Source organism: Sminthopsis crassicaudata, chromosome 2, assembly GCF_048593235.1.
Source record: "Sminthopsis crassicaudata isolate SCR6 chromosome 2, ASM4859323v1, whole genome shotgun sequence".
In the NCBI taxonomy this organism is placed as follows: Eukaryota; Metazoa; Chordata; class Mammalia; order Dasyuromorphia; family Dasyuridae; genus Sminthopsis; species Sminthopsis crassicaudata.
In genome coordinates, this window is record NC_133618.1 from 42,300,331 (window position 1) to 42,312,635 (window position 12,305).

Here is a 12,305-nt window from a genome sequence, read left to right on the forward strand (position 1 = left end):
TTTTTTGACAGTACATATGCATGGGTAATTTTTTTACAGCATTATCCCTTGCACTCCCTTCTTTTCCGAATTTTCCCCTCCCTTCCTCTACTCCCTCCCCTAGATGGCAGGCAGTCCCATACATGTTAAATGTGTTACAATATATCCTAGATACAATATATATGTGTAAAACCGAATTTCTTGTTGCATGGTAAGAATTGGATTCAGAAAGTAAAAATAACCTGGGAAGAAAAACAAAAATGCAAACAGTTTACATTCAATTCCCAGTGTTCCTTCTCTGGGTGTAGCTGATTCTGTCCATCATTGATCAACTGGAACTGAATTAGATCTTTTCTTTGTCAAAGATACCCACTTCCATCAGAATACAGAAGATCTTTACACTTATCAAACATCCTGATGATTAAGAGGGAAGGGTATTGGGGCAGAATAATTGAGGTAGGACAATTCAAAGAGACTATGGCATAGCAGTAGCACTAGGTTTCCTTCATACTCCTGTAGTTTTATTTTATGCATTTAAAATCATGCTTCTGAGAAGGGGCTCATTGACTCCAGCAGGTTGTCCAAGAAGTTCATGACAAACAAGGTTAAGAACTTCTGGACTGGGACTTCAGAAGGAGTTGATGGCACACCTCTGGAGGTTCTTTCCAAAGGACAAGCAACTTCTCAATGATCTGAGGATGCTTTTACCATCTCATTCCTAGCTCTCAGGGCCCAGGATAGCGAGGGCCAGTAGGGATGGAGAAGATGGTTTGAGGAGATGATGAAGTCCAGGGAAAAAACCCACAAAAGAGCAGAGAAGTCAGTGGGTTAAAGCCCATTCGAAAGGAATACAGGGCCAGCTAACCCAACATGGAATAATAAAAGGAAGAGGAGTCAGCCCCTTTTATAAGGCTCTCATTTTCAATAGGCTAATGTAATTAAAACAAATGGGAAATAAGTGCTTATGAAATACTTACAGTGTGCCTGGCACTGTGCCAAGCACTTTACAAATATCTTGTATGATCTCCTAAGAGGTATTTGCCATCATTATCACCATTTGATGGTTGAGGAAACAGAGGCAGACGGAGATGAAAGTCACTTGTCCAAGTCTCACAGCTAGGAAATGTCTGAAGCCATATTTTAACTCAAGTCTTGTTCAGAGCTCCAGCCACTGCACTACCTAGCTCCCCTCTAAGATGGGAAGACATGTATATATGTATATGCAAAGTGAATACATAATGCTAATTTTGTGAAAAGGAGAAATTAGTAGCTAAAGGGTTTGGGAAAGGCTTCAGGAAGGAATGAGTTGTTTGGAAGGAATCCAGGAATTGATTCCAAGAGGCAGAGGGAAAGAAGGAATATATTCTAGGCTTAGGAGAAAGCCAATGATACACTCCAGACCTGGGGCATAAAATAGAATGTGCAAGGCCCAAAAAAAGACCAAGTTTTACTGGATCATCTAGTGGGAGAGAGGAATATGAGAAATATGTTTGGAGAGGTAGACTGGGAAGGGTTCTAAGTGTCAAACAGGAAGATTAATATTTGACATTAGTGGCAAAAGGGAGCTGATGGAGTTTATCGAGGAAAGGGGTTATATAATTTGAACTGTGGAAAACCACTTTGACAGTAGGCTGGAGGATGGCTTGGAGTAGTAAAAGATTTGAGTCAGGAAGACTACTTAGGAAACTACCACATTAGTCCAAGCCAGCAGTAATGAGACTGCACTCAGGGGTGACTTTGGTTGGAAGAGAGAAGGAAATGGATACAAGAGATGTTGAGGAATCAAGAAGGATGAGATTTCACAACTGATTGAATGTAAAGGAGAGAAGGAAGAAGAAAAGACTTTCAAGGTCAAGATCTTGGGTGCCTGGACTGATGATGGTATCATTGATAGAGTCAGGAAACTTCAGGAGAGGTGCGGGTGTTGGGGAAAAGTTAATGAGTTCTGTTTTGGACATGTTGGGCCTATATCTACTCACTGTTTTTAATAGACTATAGTCTAATTCACTATTTTTAGTGAGATGTCTTTGGGGCAACCGGTTTGAAATGACCCATAAGTATTGGAGAAATGAGACTTATGTTGACATGGGAACCATCTGCCTAGAATTGATTATTAAATCCCCAAGAGCAGAGAAGATCACCAAGGGACAGAGTAGAGACAAAATTGGTTCCAGAACAGAGCCTTGGGGAACACCCACAATTAGGGGTTATGATATGGATAATTTCTCATCAAGGGAGACTGAGAAAGAACAGTCCTTCAGGCAGGAGAACCAAGAGAGAACACAATGTAAGACTTTATATTTATCTCTATTAAATCTCACCTAATTAGATAGGGCCCAATGTTCTTATTCACTCGTTGCCATCTGGACTATCTATCTTTGTGGGGCCTGTCATTTGATAAGCAAATCATCTGTGCTTTTATCTGGGTCAGTGATAAAGAGGTTCAATAACTAGGGCCAACCCAGATCCCCAAGGAGCTTCAATAGAGAGACTTTCTTTGAAGCTGACATTAAAACGTATTAAGGAATATTCTTTGAGTGCAACTATTCAACAAGCTCTGACTATCTAACCGTATGATCACCTATTTGCATCTATCTTTTTCATATGAATAACACAAGATACTTTGTCCAATGCTTTATTAAAACCTCGGTAAACTGTATTTACAGTATTCCTCTGATATACACATGCAAGTTTCCACAATCCAGGAAGTATTCCCTTAAAACTTAACCTAAGTTTTAGGGAGCGGGTATCAGGCACACTCTTAAAAGTAGCTCATGACACCTGTTTGACCACACCCCCAAGGGATACAGCAGTGACTAATATTGAGCAATGATGATAAGAAGATAATAGCTAGTATTTTTTAAGGTAGCAAGATATTATCTCATTTTATCCTCACTACCATCAGTAGAGTAGCTCTGTTTAAAGAAGGAAATGAAGCTCTATTTAACATGACCTTCTCAAAGAAGCCATGTTGACTCTTCATGATGTCTCCTTCTTTTACTAGGTTATCACGAATGATCTTTTTCATAGTTCATTCTAGAATTTTGCTGTGAACCAAAGTCAAGCTCAATGGCTTATATTTTCAAATTTCATTCTTTTCTATTTTGGGGGAATTTGGGATATTTGCTCTTTCCCAGTCCCACATGGCCTCACTGGTTTTTCACAATCATTCAGAAGTCACTGACTTGTTCATTTTTTTATTATTCTGGAATGAAGTTTAACTGGGTCAAGTTGATGTTAATTCATTCACCAAAGGCACTAAGATAGCATTCTAGCAATCCTCCATAAATTCTGAAATGTAATAGGCACCTAAATGCTTGTTGAACAGGGTTGACAATACAGAAAAGAAATGGTTTATGACCCTATCAAAAATATTAACATCCAGGATTAGTTTCTCCTGTTTGTCCCAAGTGGGGGGAGTTGGGGATGGAATTTTGGTCCATCTTACCCACAATGAAGGGATCAATAATGGATGCCCTGATTCTGTCAGTTTTTTGTAACCTGAGTCTCCACTAGCTTGAGCTGCCACAGTAGCTCTGGGAAACCTGAGTTGAGATATAGCCATCCCATGGGACTTTTTGGGGAGGGGATGTGAGAAATAGAGATGGTTGAAGGACTGTCTGGAACTGAATCTAGGCGGAGCTTGCTATTTGTGGGCTCTGGAATTTCATGGATATAAGAAAGAGACTGAGAAAGCCAGAGAATTCTTTCTCAGACACCTTGCTCTATTCTGTCTCTGGCAAGGATGGCCACCTTTGTTCCAGTAAGTAGCATGATTTCTCAAGAAAGGTGTGGGAAGTGACACCTAGGGAGGTATCCTGAGAATTTATTTTCTCAGGTATACAGGCTATGATGGGGTTACTTACCTGGATGCTGTTTTATCTAAAGGGCTGTTAGCCTTGCTCAACTTCTGATGGGCTTGGGATTGACTTGCTGGGTCCTGGCTCCCATATAATAACAACACAGATTTCTGTGTCCAGAGAACTATGGTCTCACTGTGGACTCACATTATGCTTTTGACAAGAGCAAGGTTGGGAATGATTCTTTCTATTTTTATAGGCTCAGTGGCCAAAGCCAGGTCCAGCCAGTTCCTGATGGACCAGGGACCAGGACACAGTTCTGACTGCCAGGACTCATTATTTTTAGCCCTAAACACAACCATGCTGTGTCAATATGAACTAAGCATTTAAGTCAATAAAGACAACATAATTTGCTCAGGGCTAGTTTCAGTGAGACAAGAGGATTCAGATTTAATTGGCTGAATAGGAAGGCACCAAGGAGGAAGGACATGGAAGTGGTCCATTAGAAAGAGGAAGTGTGTGGTATGGTACTGGCTTTGGTCAGGATGTTCTAGGACCCGGTTGTGAAGGCTTTGTGATGACTAACTCCAAGCCATTCTTTAATTATTCTGGACTCTGTTTCCTCGTCTTTCAAATGAGAGGATTGGATTAGACCAAGTATTCTTAACAAGGGGTCTGTGTACTCCAGACCTATAGGTAGTTTTCAAGGGGCCCATTAACTTGGATGGGGAAAAAATGAAATCTTTTCTTTTGTAACCCTTTGTATTTGATGGATTTATAAACATGATTTTAAAGAGTGAATAACCTTCAACCAGCCTGTCTTTCAAAGTGTCCATGACATAAAAAAGGTTAGGAACTAGGTTAAATAATCCCTGAGTTCCCATTTATTTATTTATTGCTCCTTTAAATGTGAAGATTGTCCATAAAAATCATAGTGAGTTTTTTGTTTGTTTGTTTTCTTTCTTTTTTTGCTGAGGCATCTGGGGTTAAGTGTCTTGCCCCAGATCACACAGCTAGGAAATTTTAAATGTCTGAGATCAAATTGAACTTGTATCCTCCTGATGCCAGAGCCATCTTGATGCCTAGAAACCATGGTATTTTGAGGGGAGGGGGAAACATATTAATCTGTTAAAAACATACAAACAAACAAACAAACAAAAACAGTAAGATATTTGTCAGAAAGGTCCCTAAGAATTCAGAAGACACCATGTTTACTATTCCAGACTGGAGTCACTCTTCAGAATTTTATTTTTGTTTTTTGCTATTTCACATTTTATTGATGTGTTTTGTTTTTACATTACATCCATCTATGTGGGTCAATGATTTTAGAATACTGTTTCTAAGGCCCATGGAGTCATGGGCCACTATTGCCTCTCTTCTGCAGTATGCATCATGCTACCGGAAGAAGCGAGCCATGCAGATGCTGGGCCGTGGCAGCTATTTCTCACTCTTCGCTAGCCCTCCCTGCCTTGCTGGTCCCCGGAAACCACTGGCCTGTCCAGCCCCCAAGATGACTCTTCGACAGATCAGTCGGCTCATTCGGGCGTTAAAGCAAGTAAGGCTTCGGGACAGTAGGATGTCCAAGGACACCCCACTGCCTGAAGCCTTGAGGTGAGTCAGGGGTATCAGAGGAGATATAACTAGGATGGGGAGAGGATGGGCTGATCTTGGGGGATGGTGTTACATCTTTCTTCCTTCTGGTGCCCCTCTTTCTCAAGGCTATGCTCTTTAAAAAGGCTATCTCCCTAAGGCAGTGGCTCTTAATCTGAGGTTCATGCATAGATTTCAGGAGTCCATGAACTTGAATAGAAAAAAACCCCTATATCTTGACTTTCACTACTCTGAAATTGATATTTAGTATTTATCTTCAACAATTAAAAAAATTTTAAATTAAAAATTCAATAATAAAAAAATCGATAATAAAAATAAAACATTATTCTGAAAAGACTTGAGCACAGCAAATGGAACCATGACCCCAAAAAACTACTTTAGGATCCCTTTGCCATGGTACTTCCATTGGTGGGGGGAAGCGGGGAGCAGGAGGCAAGGATCAAACTCCTCCTCCTGACACGATTGGGATGACATTGGACTCTCTTCTGGGCCCTCTCCCCCTTCTCCCAGTTGCTTCAGCTTCAGATGAAAACATTCTTAGTTATGACTCGGTATTCTCCAGCTCAAATTAGTGGGATCCTCCATACTGCTGGCCTCTTCCCTCCATAAGAAGCTCTGGTCTCTGAGGGCAGGTCTTCCCTGTGGCTGATGGTGCTTCTTCCTCCTCTTCTTCTTCCCAGTCGAAGCCGATCAGACAGCTTGCAGACAGCACCCCCACACCCCGAGAGTGCTAAGAAGTCCTGCCTGCTCTGTTTCCTGGGGTGGTGCAGTCCCAGCCCAGCCCAGATGGTATGAGGAAGGAAGCTCACTGAACTCTGCCTTGGAGACCAAGACGGAGATGCCGAGGAAAAGATTCTTATACACACACCCTGAGCCATCTTATTGGGCTCCTCTGTAGATGTTTAAATCCCTTAGACAAAATCCTTTGATCTTGAAACTCCAACCCAGTCCTTCCAAACCTAAATCAACTTGACTTTATAAAAGCATCTTCCAAAGATGTTCCCTCTCTTCCTCCATACATACACTCGCAAGAAATAGTTCAACTTCTTCTTATTTCAGCCATGCATGGGATGTAAGCTCCTTAAGGATAGTAGGGCCGGGCTCATTCTTATCTCTATATCCCTGTACTTAGCACAGTGTCTGGCATATAGTAGGCATTTAATAAATGCTTGCTGGTTGATTGGTACATAGTCTATTGGTATCTAAGAAGTGGGGAAAGCAAAGTGTTCTATCCATTATTTAATGTTTAATATTCATTATTAACACTTTAAGTCTGGACAATCAAAAAATAATAAGTCAAGTTCTGATTTATAGCAATCGGTGATATTTTAGGGGCAAATGCTCATATTAAAAATTTAATAATCAGCTATCAGATTAGAGCTGGCTCCAGCACACCCCATTATCCTTTCTCATCCCCAGGGATTCTCTCTAATCGGGGTATTTATTTATTTATTCTTTGAGTAAGTCATTCAGTTCAACTCAGCTCAATTCAGTAAGCATTTTTTAACATCTACTATGTTCTAGGAACTAAGTTAAGTTACCACATATTTTTAAAGTGCCTTCTATGTGCCAGGCAGGCACGATGCTAGGTACCAGGGATGTAAAGAAAGGTAAAGCCTGTGTGGAGACACACACACACACACACAGAGAGAGAGAGAGAGAGAGAGAGAGAGAGAGAGAGAGAGAGAGGAGAGAGAGAGAGAGAGAGAGAGAGAGAGAGGGAGGAGAGAGACAGAGAGACAGAGACAGAGAGAGAGACAGAGAGACAGACAGAGAGAGAGAGACAGAGAGAGAGAGAGAGAGAGAGAGAGAGAGAGAGAGAGAGAGAGAGAGAGAGAGAGAGAAAGAGAGAGAGGAGAGACACAGAGAGACAGAGAGACAGAGACAGAGAGAGACAGAGACAGAGAGAGAGAGAGAGAGAGAGAAACAGAGAGAGAAACAGAGACAGAGAGAGAGAGAGAGACAGAGAGAGAGAGAGAGACAGAGACAGAGAGAGAGACAGAGACAGAGAGACAGAGAGAAAGAGACAGAGAGACAGAGAGAGAGAAAGAGAGAGACAGAGAGAAAGAGAGAGAGACACAGAGAGAGAGACACACAGAGAGAGAGAGAGACAGAGAGAAACACACACACAGAGAGAGAGAGAGAGAGAGAGAGAGAGAGAGAGAGAGAGAGAGAGAGAGAGAGAGAGACAGAGACAGAGAGACAGAGAGAAAGAGACAGAGAGACAGAGAGAGAGAAAGAGAGAGACAGAGAGAAAGAGAGAGAGACACAGAGAGAGAGACACACAGAGAGAGAGAGAGACAGAGAGAAACACACACACAGAGAGAGAGAGAGAGAGAGAGAGAGAGAGAGAGAGAGAGAGAGAGAGAGAGAGAGAGAGAGAAATTCCTTCCTTTAAAGAGCTTATATTTCATCGAGGGAATAACCTCTTTTTTTTTTTTTTTTTTTTTTTTGGTAAAATGAGAGGGTTGATCAGCATGACCTATAAGGTCCTTTACAGTCCCAAATCTGATTCTGATAACAGACTTCCTTTAAAGCATGCTAGTCTGTTAAAAGTATGTCATCTTGTAACAAACCAGGAAGATAAATGTGAGTTTAGACCCATTATGTTAAAAAAAAATTATTTTATTTTAATTAAAAAAAAAAAGATTCACAATGTTGAATAAAGGTAGGGAACTAGAGACAAAGAATGTTTGGAAATGTGATATCTAAATAAAATTTGCTTTGAGAAGAATGCCATTGTGTCGGTTGCAGTCATACTTGATTCTCAAATGTTCTGATTTTCTTCCCAAGTGAATCTTTTGTTCTTCTTGAGGTGCTGATAGATCCTGACACAAGCGGGCTCTCAAGATAGATTTCAGCAGAGACTAAATGACTTTTGGCTTAGGATGCTGTAAAGGGAGTTGGGGGATTCTTGTTCAGGTGTGAATTAGACTAGACGGCTTTCATGTGAGGCTTCTCTCAACTTGGAGATTCTGTAATTCTGGTCAAACATTCACTTGTGGCCTCCTCTTTAGCTCCATCACGGGAGGAGAGTGAGCCTAGGTTCCTGAAGGCTTTTCCAGAAGCATGTCAGTTCTAGTTGGGCCCATCAAGCTGGAAAGGCTTTGAGTATGAGCCCAAGACTGAGAGTCTTATTATTAAAAACCACTCTAGCTAAGAGCAGAGAGGCTCTGGGATTTACAAAAGCCTGATTTCAAATCCTTCAGATGAAAGTAATGTAATCATGGACAACCTCAATTTTTTTATCATAAATGGGGTGGGGAAATGCAGTAGTGTTTGAAGTAGGACTTACTTACATTTTTTAATATTTAAAAGGTATGTGATTCTTTGATCCTCCAACAGAGTCCAATTCAATCATAATAATAATGAATTAGTCTTAGGTTAAAGGGTTGGGTTAAAAAACAACAACAACAACAACAACAACAACAACACATTAAAAACATATTTTGCTTTCTTGCCAAGCTATAGGTGAACCTCTCTGAGGAAGCTAAACACAATTAAGTGCGCTTTCCAGAGGCAGGTAGCTATTGGAGTCAGGATCTGAAATCAGGTCTTACCACCAAACACTAAGGCAGCTTTAATTCTGTTGTGATATGGTGAGCTCCTACACTGATGAAATCACTGGTCTTTTAAGTACCTGGCAGGAGCAAAGTTTTAGACTTGGTGAATCTCACCTTCATGACTTTAATATCATTGTCTGCTCTGAAGAGAGTATCAATAGAAAACTAAGTGGGTCAGATAAGTCCAACTTTCTGTGCACTCCTTTATTCTTAAATCACTGGGAAAGTTCCTAATTTGCCTTCTTATTGAGTTATTCAGATTTTTAATAATCAAGATCATTAATGTATGGAGAAGCATGACACATCAAGAAACTGGTGTTCCCATCTGTCCTTATCTGTCTTGGTCATTTCAAGAGTTTATTTGGACAGACTTACAAGTCAAAGTTAAATCAACAAATTTATTAAACTACTCTGATGTGGAAATGCAAATTAAGACAACTCTGAGATACCACTACACACCTGTCAGATTGGCTAAGATGACAGGAAAAGATAATGATGAATGTTGGAGGGGATGTGGGAAAACTATGACACTGATGCATCATTGATGGAAATCTAGCCATTCTGGAGAGCAATTTGGAACTCTGCTCAAAAAGTTATCAAATTGTGCATACCCTTTGATCCAGCAGTTTTACTACTGGTCTTATATCCCAAAGAGATACTAAAGAAAGGAAAGAGACCTGTATGTGCAAAAATGTTTGTGGAAGCCCTTTTTGTAGTGGCCAGAAACTGGAAACTAAGTGGATGCCCATCAGATGGGGAATGGCTGAATAAGTTGTATATGAATGTGATGGAATATTATTGTTCTGTAAGAAATGACCAGCAGGATGATCTCAGAGAGGCTGGGAGAAACTTACATGAAGTGATGCTGAGTGAAACAATACTATATGATGACCAGTTCTGATGGAAGTGGCCCTCTTCAACAATGAGAGGATCCAAATCAGTTCCAATTGATCAGTGATGAACAGAACCAGCTACACCCAAAGAAAGAACACTGGGAAATGAGTGTGGACCACAACATAGCATTTCCACTCTTTCTGTTACTGTTTGCTTGCATTTTTGTTTTTTTCTTCTCAGGTTATTTTACCTTCTTTCTAAAGCTGATCTTTCCTGTGCAACAAGATAATTGTATAAATATGTATACATATATTGTATTTAACATATACTTTAACATATTCAACATGTGTTGGTCTACCTCCATCCAGGGGAGGGGGTGGGGGAAGGAGGAGAAAAGTTGGAACAGACATTTTTGCAAGAATCAATGTTGAAAAATTATCCATGCATATGTTTTGTCAACAAAAAGCTATGATAAAAAATAAAATGAAAAAAAAGAAAAAAAAGTACTCTGATAGGCTAACACTTGTGCTAAATACTCAGGTTTATAGAGACAAAAAATAATCCCTGCTTTCAAGAACTCATAATTTTATAATGGGGGAGAAAGAGAAGGAAAGAGGAAAAGGAGGAGGAGAAGGAGGAAGAGGAGGAAAAAGGGAGAGAAAAGAGGAGGAGGAAGAGAGGGAGAGAGAAAGAGGGAGAGAAAGACAAAGAGGGAGAAAGACAGAGACAGAAAAATACACAGAGAGAGACAGAGAGAGAAAGAAGAGGAGAAGAAGAGAAAAGTCTAGATGATGGGGATAAGTTTTGGAGGGAAGATGTGTTCTGTTCTGGATATATTGAGTTTAAAATGCTGCTGGGAAAAGCAATTTGAAATCTCCAATAGGTAATTCATGAGATCAGTTGAGTGACTGGGGTTGGCTAAATGGTGAGTGAGTCACTGGCACAAAGATGATAATTAAACCCATGGGAAGTGATGAGGTCACCAAGTGGGAGAATGTAGAGAGCAGACCTAGTAAAGAGCCTTGAGGAATATCCTGTGAGGAGATAGGATTAAGATATGAATGATCAGTAGTAAAGAAAGCAGAGACTAGGGATGGTCAGACAAATAGGAAAAGAATTAAAAGAGAGGACTATGATGAAGATTCAAGAGAAGAGAGGAAGGTGAATAGGGTCAAATGCCACATATAGGGTCTGCTTTTCAAAGGGATTAAAAGGACTCTAGTGATCCTGAATAGTAAGACATTTATAAATGGAAGGGAAGAAGAGAGAGGAAAGTAAAAAAGAAATCTGAGTATTAGAGTGAGACAAACAATTTTTTTTACATTTTAGAATTTTTGAAAATTTTATCATTATTTTCCATTGTTTGCTGTTGTATGGAATAATGGAAAGACCTGAGCTTGAGTTCTGGCTCCAACACTTAATAGCTATGTGATGCTGGGAAAGGCTCATAACCTCTATGCCTCAGTTTCCTTGTCTGTAAAATGGGGATTGTCCTTGTACTACCTCCCTCTTGGGATTGTTATGAAAAATGTCCTTTGTAAACATTAAAGTAATTGATGAGTTTGAGTTCCTTCTTCAAGTACTCTTTTGATGCTTCATCCTCGAGGTCTCATGACCTCTGAGTTCTTGAGTTCTTCCATGTCAATGATGCCCAAGCTTTGGCAAGTCTAACAAGTTGGGAAAGCTCTGAGGGTGGGTCCTATCACATATTATACATCTGTTTATTCAAGGACCAGCCTAAATTCAGAATGATTCATCTCCAGCTTGCCTACAAACCCAAAAGATTTGGTTCGGCAGCTAATGAATGAAAACCAGTTAATTAGTTTAATTAATTAATTAAACCATTTAATTGAGTTGTGTAATTGAGTAAACCAAAGAACACTGACCCCTGAAGGACTGAATATAAATATTAGGTTTTTCTTCCTATTCTCTTCCTCATTGCAAGTAAGGACTTTTGACCCTTTGAAATTCATCAATTTGAATAAAGTAATCAAAGTCTATTTACCACTTTCTCACATTTGGAGATTCCAAACCATGTTTTATTTGCTAATGAGAGCAGATCCTAGAGCTTGGATCTAGAAGTTAAGTGCTTGCCTGAGTGGTTTTCTGTGGTTCACAGGCCAAATGCAACTGTTGAGTTTGGGAAGGGGGGGACTCCAAAAGTTTGAGGTATCTCAAAATTTTGCAGGCTTGAACCCATCTCCTTAGCCAAGGAGCAAAGTTTATTGTAATAGCAACGCCTTTACAAAGTGGACTGGAATTCTAAGAGAATATGTTTATGCAGCTTTCAGTCCTAGATATATTAATTCTATAGCTCAGAGGTAGGAGGGAAGAGTGGTGTCCGGAATTTGGTTATCACTGACCAATAGATTATCTGACAACGAATTGAAGAGTGGTCTGATCTGTGGGACTATCCTGAGACCAGAATCTATCTGACAAAGGAGTAGTCAGAATCAGACAAGATTGGATCTGAGAGTTTCCTGAGGCAGACTCCAAATCCAGGAGATCTAAAATGACT